Source organism: Mustela putorius, unplaced genomic scaffold (genome assembly GCF_011764305.1).
Source record: "Mustela putorius furo isolate JIRA1106 unplaced genomic scaffold, ASM1176430v1.1 tig00000835_pilon_pilon_pilon, whole genome shotgun sequence".
NCBI classification, from domain to species: domain Eukaryota; kingdom Metazoa; phylum Chordata; class Mammalia; order Carnivora; family Mustelidae; genus Mustela; species Mustela putorius.
In genome coordinates, this window is record NW_025421492.1 from 8,287,238 (window position 1) to 8,299,884 (window position 12,647).

Below are 12,647 nucleotides of genomic sequence, written 5' to 3' on the forward strand. Positions count from 1 at the left end.
TCTGGAGAACCTCTGTGCCTTTGGACCTTCCCAGTAACTGTTATCACGCAGATGATAAACAATATGGGGATATTTTGCAAGTTAAATCGTTAACGTTTGTAACGGTGGCAGGTCCTGTCGCCAGCTTGAAGCATCTGAGCGCCTACTGTCTCCCCAGCTCACGAGCTGCTCAGCTGGTTCAGGGCGCTGGGGAGAGAGGCCAGGCCCCCGAGTCCAGATAAAGGACAGTTCGCTACCTTCCAGACCCTCAGCATTTCGCCCTGGGGGCCAGAGGGCGGCACCAGAACACAGAGCTGGTCACAGGAGGGGACTCTGAGTGGAGGGTCCCCGATCCTTCCCTAACAGGCAGGAAGGGCCGGTCTCCTCCCCTGTTGCCACCCCCCAAAGCCAGAAGCCAGCCTGCTACTGCCCCCAAAGGAGACACACTCCTCATCTTCTCCTGCCGTTCATTGTGCCGACATCATGAGAAGGTGGTTTTGAACAAAGAGCCCCTGGTGCCTCCCTCATGGGCTGGGCAGGGATGGAAGAAAGCCATTTAAGAATTGTCTTCCAGCAGGAATTCAACCCTGACCCACAACAGCCTTCGGCTTACAGAAAATGCAACCATTTGTTAAAAATGTGTATTTAAGTGAACATACACTGTCAAGTCCTTTTTACATATGAACTCTGACTCTCATTAGGTGGAAAGGCATAGGACCTGGCTCTTATCTAAAAATCAGAATAAATGCCCAGACTTGGGACTCCTGTCCCCGACCCAGAAGCCAGATGTGGTCTTCAGACCCATCTTCTCCTTAGATGTCTCGTCCTGTCACGCAGCATAGAAGGCAGAGGAGAACCGCGGCCCGCAGTGCCGGGTAACAGCTGACGCCGCTATGACAGTGGTCCTGAAGGCGTCCATCAGCACTGTCGGCCGCTAATTCAGCTTCTCAGAACGGCGGTGATGGAAGGCTCCTTCCAAGTAGATGACTTTTTATGCTGAATCAATTTGGTTTGTAAGAAAAAGAAATGAAATCCGACAGCCGCATGAAGCAAGGAAGCATTTCCCATAGTGTCCCTGTTTCGAGCATGCTTCTCCCTATTGCGCTCATTCCCATTACTAAGAAAAATTTCTGCCCAAAGAGCTGTTGTTTTGTGAGTTATGGGGACTGGGTAAGTCCTAAGAAATAAACAGTCTGCCTCATCAGCGGTGCCCACAATACCGGCTCCCAGCCCTGGGGCCGGCGCCCGTCCCCAGGGCTCTCGCAGTCCCCCATCTCCAAGCCATCGGGAACCTGCCACCTCCTCCGTGTGCCTCAGGCCTTCCTTCAGCCTGACTTTGTCTCTTGATGTGGTCGCCCACCCCGCCCAGGGTCTCCACCGTCCCCACCAAGTTAAACAACTGGGCAGTTACCTGTTTGTATTGATCAACACGAGGTTCCGGGAAAAGCCGGTGTATTTACAGCAAGCTCTCAGGCTCTGAACACCGGCATGCCGCATGCCCTGGGAAGCACGAGCTGGCCAGGGCTCCTGGTGTGTCCCCAGCACCCGGCCTCGCCACTGCCCCCCCAAGACACCAGCGTGGAGGTCTGGTGTGCACAGGCCAGTGGGCTGTAGGGCTGGACCAGATCTGAAGGTTGTGCTTTTCTCCTCCGGGAACAGGGGTGGACGCTCCTTGATAAAGGAGCTGACACGGAGGATTCTCCAGGCCAAACACAACGACTGACAAGGTCGTCCTTTGCCAGGCGCTGTCAGGGGTCCTGCGGGAGAAGGAAGGAGACACGCTTCTGGCTCCTCAAGCTTGCTATCCCCAAGGAATGAGGAGAGAAGTACACACAGCGAATGAGTCCCGGAGTGTCAGTGCCTCGCAGGATCCTGGTCTAATCTGACTTTTCTAATCACAGGTCCATATCACTGGGTCCTTATTTGAAAAGACAGACATGACCTTAAGCTGCTGGTACTAGGAGCCCGGGAATGAGAGGAAGGGGACCACCTGTTTAACGACTCGCAGTAACTGGGTCCTACAGCAGGAAAAACTAGCGAGGTGATGAAGGTACGCACATGAGGGTACAGCCATGTAGTGACATTGTCACATAATTGTATCAAATACACCATTCCAGTGTAAAATGTTAATAACAGAAACTAGATGTGGGGGTGTATGCAGGATGGTCTGAACTCTCTTTGCAATTTTTCTATAAATCTAAAACTCGCTAAAATAAACCTTTATTTAAACTAATTTTTAAAAATGAACTGAACTGAGTCTCGTCCCCCGTCCTAGGTCGTGAGGGAAGCTGGTGGGCGTCTCCAGAAATACAGAAACGACACGCAGACACAAGCACGCGGATGGATGGGGCAGGGGTGGCCGCAGCTCACAAGCCCTTTCCCGCGCGAACAGAAGCCAGAGGCACCGAGGGGCTCCGGACGCCAGACGGCCACAGGGACACAAAGACAGAGCCGGGATGTCCCGGGCACCTCTTTTCTGGGCCCTGTCTGGTTCTCCTAGCAGTCCCTCTGTCCCTACAGGCCGCACGCGGGCTGGGTCTCCACCAGCCCCAGGAGCCAGCCGGTTCAGCGAGAAACGCACCCACAGCGGTTCCTCCGGCCCCTGGGTAAAACCGTGGGCGGCCTCCAGGCCCCCTGGGAGCGAACCTCCACGAGTGGTGGTCAGCCAGGCGAGCGCCTCCAGCCGACCCCCTACTGGCTGACAAGTGCATTCAGACTCCCCCAACAGTGGCCCTTTCAAATACGTATTTGTGCCGTGAAAGCTTTCTCCTTAGATAAAGTGATGCCTGTTTCTAGAAACAACGGTCACGAAACGTCATTCCGCCTACACTCCGCAGCGTCTCTGTCTCTGACAAAGCCGCCGGGGGAAGTCGCAGCCCACACCCGCCATCCGGCCACGGTGCAGGAGTACTGGGGGACACCGATGTGCACGTCACGACGCACCCGTCAGAGGAGAAGCCAGGCCTTCCCGGAACAGGGACGCAGAGGCTCCCCGTAAACCGCACGCGGCTCCGGCCAGCAGAGCGCGGTGGCCTGCGAGGCCGGTGCTCGGGAGCAGATCTGTGTCTGCAGAGCCGCGGACCCTCTTCCTCTGACCACGGCATCCACCAAGCCAGAGCGGTGTGCAGGTGACCGACCCGCGGGCCGCCGTCGTCGTGGGGCGGAGATGTTGGTGGCACCGCACGTACCACAGCCTTGCGAGACGCCAGGCACAGCGACAGTCCAAAGGCTGACATGTACACACGCTGTCCGGGGAAAGCCACTCTGTATTCATTTCTGCGGCGGAAAAGCAACCGGCCGACGTGCGTGCTGCCGTCTCGCTGAAGTCGGAGTGAAAGGGCTGTCGGGGCTTAGAGCGCAGCCACGCTCCGCCCGCGGCCGCATTGTGAAATCGGCCGGCTTTCTGCAGAGCGGGACGCCGTTTCTTTTGTTACTGCCCACCTGCCGGTTTTAAACCCGAATACCCCGGACAGCCCTGCACGGCCGTCCCATGCTTGCATAAGCTCCCTGCAGCACACCCAGATTTTCACAAGCGGATGGGGGAAAACAACCTCAGAGCAAGGTGTTGGTGATGTCTGGGAACTTGTCAGTACACACTCAGGATCAGCAGGGACTCCATGGCCCTCCACGTGGCTCAGACTCTACTGTCCGTCGGTAACTTGGGCTATGCAGAGATGACTGAGTTCCATGTAAGTAACCGTGGACTCAGACTCAGCCTGTCCACCTCCCCCTCCCTGCCGGGGTGCCCCCCTTCCAATACAGATGACGGCCGGTTTCCCGTACACCAGGCTCAGACAACCTTGGGAAAGGCATTAAAGGACGGCTCTCATCTCCTCGAGACATCCTGGGAAGGCTCCCTACGTCAGTCCTTGAAGCAGAGCTGGGAGTGGGAGTGATGCCGAAGGAGGGGCCACTCCAAATCAACAGTTGACCCAGTGACCACGGAGCACTGGTTATACCGTGCCTTGGCGAGTCCCTCTACCTTCGTCACTAGCTGCATAGCTCGACTGGGGCCCTCCTAGAAGGAAATTGTAGAGGTGCCCACTTGAGAGAATACTTCACTTATAGTCAGGCACTCCGACATGCAGCGCCCTTCCCAGGGCGGACCTACAGTCTGTTACTGTTGATAAGTGTGAACTGTTTCGGAAATCAGAAGCGGTTCTAGAATTTATCTGATGGTGAACCTGACCTGAACTAACAGGCAGCTACTCATGGGACCGTGTGTGCGTGCATGTGTGTGTGTGTGCTCATGTGCATGTGTTTGCGCACACACACACACACACAGGCACACGCGTTTTCGGGGCTGTGAGCATTTACGTGTCCCCCACCATAGAGCAGGTAGCACCGCAGATGTTCTGTGACAGACGCTATGTGGAGCACGCCACTTCTCTAAAATCCAGAGAGCGCTGAATTTCAAGGGGAGGATCTCAGGATGCGGAGGGATGGTCTGTGTTTCTGGGTGCCGTATGGGTCCCCAAGTGACCAGCCTCACTGACTACACAGGACACTCATTCCATGCTGCTTTGCAGAGCTGCTTCTGTCATAAATCGAGCGTCCAGATGGAAAGACCTGCAACATGAGCTCTGTGTACCCCAGGCCCAACCCAAACCTCAATCCCAGGTGAGAGGCAGAAATGCAGAAAGTAAAGTAGTACATACAGAAAACCACAGATTACAGTACAGTTATGAGCCAAGAGAAGGTTTTTCAAAACTGAACATAAAAACTTACTAACTGAAAAGGGAAACAAATGATCACAATTAAGGACTTCTGTCGATCAAAAGATTAGGAGGCTAAAATCGGCCAGCATGGGTGAGACATGGAAGCAGCACCTCCAGGAGGAAGAGATGTCATGCTCTCCTTCTAGAACGACTAAAACCCTCTGGCTGTTACCTGCAAAGCACACCTGAGAAGACCGTGCGGTGGACAGAGACTGCTCCGGGCCTCCCCAGACTCAGAGCTAGAGGGCTGGATGCCCAGAGAGCACCGGGCAGAGACAGAGGGGCCCCAGCGGGAGCTGTGGTCTTCAGCCCAAGGACCAGGAGAGGCGCTGCCGGGTCAACTACTAGGCAATGACCACCCTCTAGAGTGGCAATGTGGACACTCACCCCCCCCTCGTGGCGGTGGTGACCGTGGCGGGCAGCCAGAGCCCCCAGCAGGTGCCAACGGTGGCTAGCACAGACCCGGACTGCTCCCCGCCGGGCACAGGGGAGGCGGCCCGTCCACCTGTGCTGCGGGCACAGCGCCAGGCAGAGGCAGCCAAGCTCTGGGTTCAAATAAGGTCCGGATGCTCACGACGTTACATGAAGCCGTCCCGGCTGCCATCGAAAATCACTCGTCCTAGCAAGAACCAGGAAGGTCTCCAGTGGAACGAACGTCCACTTGGAGACAGCGGAGGGGGACGCCGGGAAGCCGCAGCTCGAGAATCGGCCCCGTCCGAACTGCAGACAGAAGCAGAGAGAGAAGCAGAGACAGAAGCGGAGCGAAGAGAAGGCGCGCCTCGGGGCCGCGTCGCCACCGGAGGGTCCGAGGGACAGGGCTGGCTGGGAAATGCTCCAAGAAGCAGTAGCTGCAAACTGTCCAGATTGGTAAGGTACAAACCTACAAAGCAACAAAAACCCAAATTCACACCAAGACTTGTCACAGACTTATGCAAGTTAAAGACAAAGAGGTGCGCCTGGGGGCTTCGTCGTTGAAGCCTCTGCCTTCAGCTCAGGCCGGGATCCCAGATTCCTGGGATCGAGCCCCCCATTGGGCTCCTTGCTCAGCAGGAAGCCTGCTTCTCCCTCTGCCTGCCCAACTCCTGCTCTCTCTCTCTGTCTCTTAAGTAAATAAATAAAATCTTTAAAAATAAATAAAAATGTCCCACAATGAAATTTCATTTTACAAAGATTTCCCTTCCAATTTTTCAAGTTGGAGTGATTCGTGTGCACTGCAGGAAATGTGGTAAATATGAACAGACAAATAAGGGGAAACACCCCAATCCCCATGACTGGACTATTTTTTTGTTTTGTCTTGTTTTTGCTGATATTTTCGTGCACTTCCTTCCTTTCCTGATGCGTCCACATTGTACACAGACAAACGCACACACACAAAGATTAGGAGCATATCACACTGGGCCCGTGGTCTTGCCTTGCCTTATGACATGAGTTTTGAAAATGAGGGGTTGCCACCTACTGTCCCAACCCTGTTCACGTGGGACCTCCTGTGACAGAGGTTTTGGCGGGTGAGATGCTTCCCAAGGTCCCATGACCACTAGGAAGGTCGTAGGTCCTTAAGGTTTTCATCATGAGGTGGGGACATGACCACAGGAATGAAAAATATGTCCCTGGGCCCCACGGGGCTGGCCAGCAAATGAAGTTAAATAAGAGTGTCCGGGTCTAACAGGCGTCCTCAGGCGTCCCCCGATACCTCTAGTTTTTGAGGATAAAATGCCGAAGGTGAAAAATGTTAACTTTATACAAGAAAACTGCATTTATGTCCATAGGTGACGTTTAAAAGCCCCTTTAAATATGTCTAGCAATAGTGGTTCTGTGCGTAGGAGCTTGTGTTCATGGGTGCGAGCCCGCGTTGAAACGTGCACATGTTGCATTTTCATTCTCTAGCAAACCCCTGAAGCAGCGCGGCCTCTTACAGAAAGCCTCGATCACAGCCTGTACTTTTTTCTTGTTGAATCTCCATCTTTTCACACCGTATTTTCTTTTGGGAAGGAAAGAGAGCTGTCAACATGTGATAATATGTTTGTGTATCACACTGAAAAATAATCTGGGTGCCAATCGGTACATCCGGCAATTATCCAGCTTCTGACAGGGGACTGGTGAGTGCGCTGCCCGAGGCCGACGGGGGCCCAAATCACCTGGCCGGGGGCAGAGCTGCGGCTGGGAGCGCCCACCTCCTTCCGGTCCACGCGGCTCTAATGGAGCCGTCATTTATACGTGTCAGTGGACAGAATCAAAGGGTGATCGGAATTTGTTCCGGGCAATTTCTCCTTTTGTTTTTCGTAATTCATGAGTATTAATATTCTTTAATGAGGTTTTTTGTATTTTGAGTGTTTTGTTGTTGTTATAGGAGAGAGATCTGGAGTGTCAAGCATTAGCAAGCTTGAGGTAACGGAACATAACAACAAAAGTGTATGACCGGCCCTGTATAAAGGGAAGAGGAGAAGGCTTGGGGTGCACTCTACCAAGAGTGGGTGCCGCTGAGGTCACAGGGATCTCGTGTGACGTCCGCAGAGGCTCGAGATCGTCATGTCACTCTGATGCCCTGTCTCGCATCTCCGTGTCTTATAAGATGGAGCTGAGGTGCGGCCTGGTGCTCGGCCTGCAAACATCTGGGCAAAATAAACCAGCAGCGGTGGCCGTGAAGGGGTGTCCACGTCCAGGCTGAGCGGACACAGGGAAGCTGCCATGGCCGCGAGCTCGCCATGTGTCTGCACCGGGCCAGACGCTGCGCATTCTCCCACTTAGTCCTCAAATACATCTCCCAAGTTGGGACTCCCTCCATTCCCGTTCTTCCGGTACAGAAACATACTCAGAGTTTAAAACCTGCTTGCGGGTGGGCAGGTAAGTGGGAGACAAGAGATGGAGACCCAGGTGACCCACTGCAGGGCATTCATTCTGGGACGCTGAGCTATATTCGCACCTAAATTTAATGAAGGCATCACCGTGCCTTAAAATACACCTGAAAATAAATGTGTCACACTCTCTGTTGGGTGTTACGTTTCCACCGTCAAAATTCTTTCCTAAAATTTTCAGCAGGAAGAGCTGTGGCAGGTGTGATGACATTCGTAATAGTAAGCATCTGTCCAGTGCGTTTTCACAAAACAAAGGCACAGTGTTGGGCAGGTTGGTGTAGCAGGAGCATCTTCCTCTGGAAGGGAGAGCATGGAGCGAGCGGTGTCCAGCCTCGGCTGCATGGCTGAGTCCACAGGCCACCCCTTCAGGGTGCTTGGCCCCTGGGATGGTTATGCTAAGGCCCACCCGAATTTTTACAGATGCGTCAGACATACCTGAAAATTGCCCATCATAACAACTTGCTAATTTTAGACTCTCTGAACATACCAAAGGAAAAGGTTTAATCATTTGGTTTATTCCATTTGACTACTAAAACAGAATTAAAGTGACTCTGACACCACGACAGGGAGACACACTGAAAACCAGCATGGGGGCTTGATAGGAGAGGCCAGCGCTCGTGTGGACAGTGACGATGAAGACAGATCAAGGCCGGCCCGGTGGCGTTCCTGCGGTGCAGAGAGCCGCGCTGCACGGAACGGGGAGGAAGAGGCGGCGTCACGATTCAGTGCCACAGGTATTTCTTAGGCACTTGTGTCGCCAGAGAGAACAGGCTGAATGAGATGCATGCGACGGTAAGACAACTGTGTAGACAGCGAAACGCAAAGCTGACGGTGGTGTGAGAGGCATCCTGCGGGTGTGCGGGCACCGGGGAACAGCTTCTACCTGCCGGCCGTAGGCGGCGGCCACTGGTCACCACAGGCTGGGGACTGGCGGATTCCCCGTGTGGAGAGCCCACTTCCTTCCTACATGTCCGTCTTCCTGAGGTGTCCTCGTGTGACTGACCAGGACAAAGGAGCTCTCTAGGGCCTCTTATGAGGGCACTACCCATCCGCGAGCACCCTGAGGACTGGACCACGTCCCAAAGGCCCTGCTTCCTCACACCATCACTTTGGGGAGAAGTTTGAACCCGTGAGTTTGGGGGGACACGGACTCTGTCCATAGCACGAGACTGTCCTGAAGGTGATGGCATTGGGAAAGGGACAGAGAAGACCCTGGAGCATGCTCCATGCCAGGACCTCTGGGAACAGGGCTTGAGGACCAAGGGGCTTGTTGTGGGAGGGTCAGGTGCACCATGGGAGTGGCCAAAAGCCGAGGACCCGCGCCCACGCCCACCAGCAGCCCCCGCCTCTGCCCCGGCCGCCAACACGTCCACACTCTGATGCACAACAGGGCGCGTGAAGTAGTTCGAATCACAGTCTGTCTGGGCTGCATGCCCATGGCCCGTCCGGCCTGGTGAGGAGCAGGGACTCCGAGGAGGGAGCCTGGTCAGGAGGGCCTGGGGAGACCGCCGCGTCTGGAGGAAGAGCGGGCTGCGAGGCGGAGGCCGAGGTGCGGGCGGAGGGCGCCAATACCACTCAGGGCATGAACCGGGCATGCAAACAATTCCCCCAGCTGGAATTTTTAAAGAAGCAATTCCTTTAAAAAGCCAAGAAAAGTCTAAACCACACACCTTTTCCATGATGGTAACTGAAGAGATTTTACTTGTCTTGTGTAGGGGAGGGAGAGGTGAGCCTACAGCTGGCGCTTGGCCACACTGGTGCTCGTGGACTCTGTCTCTACCCGGCCTGGAAGCTCTCTCTGAGGGTCTTTGTCTTTGTCCTGGCCCCACAGGTTCCTGGTCGTTCCCGCATGGCAGCCCTTTGGCCACAACCCTGCTTTTGGATTATGTCCAGGTAGGATGGGCCTCACGTCCGACCCCAGCACTGTGAGGCCAGCCCCACGCGTCTGACCCCAGCACTGTGAGGCCAGCCCCTCGTTCCCTACTGCCACCATGCCCAGGCTTCTGTGCCCACCGGCCAGCCTGTGCTGGTCTCCACACAGCCAGATGAGCCTTCACAAACAGACTGGGGACCGCGCTGCAAGCCACTACAGCAAAGGCCACAGAGGCCCAGCCCGGCCAGCCCCAGTGAGGGCTCGGCCCCGTCTCCTCCGGGCTCCCACTCTGGCTCACTCCACCAGGCTCTGCCACAGCTCCTTCGAGGCTGAGAGTGTGAAACTTAGCAAGGTGACAGAGGCAAAGCCGAGCCTCTGATGGCCCTAGCTCACAGAGCAGGATGCAGGCTGTCCCCAGAGGCCAGCCGCAGGGAGGGAGAGCCGAGGGACAGATGGACAGCGTCTGGACAAGCTTGCACACGTCTGGTCCTGGGAGTGCCGTGCGTTCCCTCCGAGTGTGTGGTATGGCCCACAGCAGTCGGGAGGATAAAGAGGACGAGCCCATGGGGCCTCAGACGTCAAAGTAAGTAAGGCTGGCCTGTCCCCCGTGCTCTGGAAACCCCCGAAGCGCAGCCCGGCTAAGCATTCTCAGAGCTCCAGGGACTTTGGCTCTGACTGCACTCACAGCTTGACCGTAATATTAAGTTCCTAAAGTAGAATTGAGAAGATTCGCAATTAGCTAAAGATGGAAAGCAAAGACAGTGCGATGATGTGTTGTTTGACACGTAAGAACAGCAGACGCTAGGCTGTAGCCTCGTGTTTCCTGACTTACAGTGGTATTATAGAGTAAGACAACATCTGGAGTAAAAAACATGACAGTTTTGCTGCGAAATATCTGAAAGTGCCACACCAAACCTTCTAGTTTTAAAAATGAAAGCCAGTAAAGCATTTTTGCATTCTGACATCAAAGGAGCAGTGACTAGCTCTATGAATTCTTGTGCACAATTAATATGTGCGTCTCATTTCGCCCATATAAATGTGCTTAGCTGTAAACAACCCGCCCTGGAAATTGGACCAAACACCAAACTCATGGCCTGGACAGCCCAGCAAATGACGGCCTCGCAGCAAATCAGAGCCCCGCAGACGTCAGACAGAAGGAAATTTCGCTTCACATCCTCACTGAGGCGTAAATTCTATTCCTGAGAACCCAGCACAATGTACATCCAGCAGCTTTCGTGCACTCACAGGCCATCAGCACGAGCTCACTTTAGAAGCTTCTCTGCAGCCCCCAACGGGACCAGTGCCTGTTAGCAGCCCACCACTCGCCCTCCCCACCCCCAGCCCCAGGCAAGCACTAATCTCCTCACTATCTCCAGAGAGGCATGGGTTCTGGACGTTTCACAGAAGTGGAATCATACAACACGGGGTCTGAGAAAGATTCCCTTTCAGTGTGATTAACCACATGCCCATAATGAGAATCTTTTCTACTAGAACTTCCTTCGCTAACCCTACAAAAAAGAAGCCCCATGAGATCTTGTCCAGGTGACTAAACAGGGGTCTTGTCGCTCTTGTGTCTCGAGCATTTCTGGGCCCACGTGATGCTTCCCAACTGCCTGGTCAGGCCACTGTCACAAACCGAGTGATGACGCAGGGGTCACTGCCTCGCTCATCCACGGTGTTGGAACCTCCGTTGGGCTCTGTGATTTCTGAGCCGTACCTGACACGACCCAAGCACCCATCTTCCAGAGGCCAGCATACGACTTGATATAGTTTGCGCGCTCGCATGTGCACACGTCAGGGTCATGGCTTTACCGCACGGGACCCTGTAAAGGGCTGCCCTCCATGGGACTTCTGCAATGGTCTCATTTCAAAGTCACCCGGTCTCTTGTATTACATACAGAATAAAGTCCAGGCAAGTTTAACCAATCTTGCAGAAAGAAATCAAGAAAATCACGTTTTCCAAAAGAAAGTCATGTTTTCTGACCAGTTCATAATTTTCATTTGTTTTTAACTGAATCAGCAATCTTTGAGGTGTGCGGATGTGCTTGTCCCTTCACCTGTCAAGCCCACTGTATTCCTCCAATGTTACAACACATGTAACAGTTCCCACGGACCACCCAGCGGGCTCTCTGTTCTCCAGCGGGATCGCCACAATGTATCGTCCACATGGATCCTTGAGACCACCTGTAACACTTCTGCTGCTGTTCCCACCGCAGTTCTCTCTCCAGACCCAACCCCTCCATATCCTACTTCTGATCCAGTGAGAAAGAAATAGACCGACTCATCACTCATCCAATTTGAAAAAGTTTTTTAAAAAAGAAATTATTTATACCATCTCACTGAAAACATTGCGAAGTCTGTTGAATCCAGCTTAAGGCACCAAATAAACCAGTGAATTAAACAGATCCTAATGGTGGGGGCCGTCCTACTGTCCTCTGTTTCGTTCGTGTGTCTCTGTCATCCTGCAGAGCGCAGAGCACCGGGGTCCCTCCGGGGGACCGGTCCAAGGGGTGCCATCGCCCACCCAGCATTTCGTCTCTGGGAGGGAGAACATAGCGTGTTCTTTGCGCTTTCACACAGGTCCCGCCCTGCGGTTGGGTGAGCCAAAGCAGGCGCCCCTTGGTCCTAATACCTGCACATGAGGCCAGTGCCCCATTTCCCAGTGGCCGTTTTTGGGTGAGGGGAGACTTTTTTGTTTTTTGATAATCATAAAAAGATGATAGCCCCACCCTAAAATTGCTGTCTTTGTAGCAGGCACTAATCTAAACGCTTAACACGTGGGCTGTCAGTAACTTGTCTTGACAGCATGGTGGCAGGCGCCTCTGTCCCCACCAGGCAGGTGAGGAGGCCAGGCTTCAGGAGGCCGGTCAGCAGGTGGCCGACACCAGCGACACCGCAAGGTTGGGGCGCTAGCACTGAGCCCGCGCTGTCTCCTCTTCGCCCTTCTGTCCGAGCACGAATTATTCTGGTGAGGGAAGAAGACCTTCCGTTTTAAAAAAATGTTTTAGGGATGCCTGGGTGGCTCAGTGGGTTAAGCCATTGCCTTCGGCTTAGGTCATGATCTCGCGGTCCTGGGATCAAGTCCCACATCGGGCTCTCTGCTCAGCAGGGAGCCTGCTTCCTCCTCTTTCTCTGCCTGCCTCTCTGCCTGCTTGTGAACTCTCTCTGCCAAATAAATAAATAAAATTTTCAAAAAAAATGTTTTAGGGGTGCTTAGGTGGCACA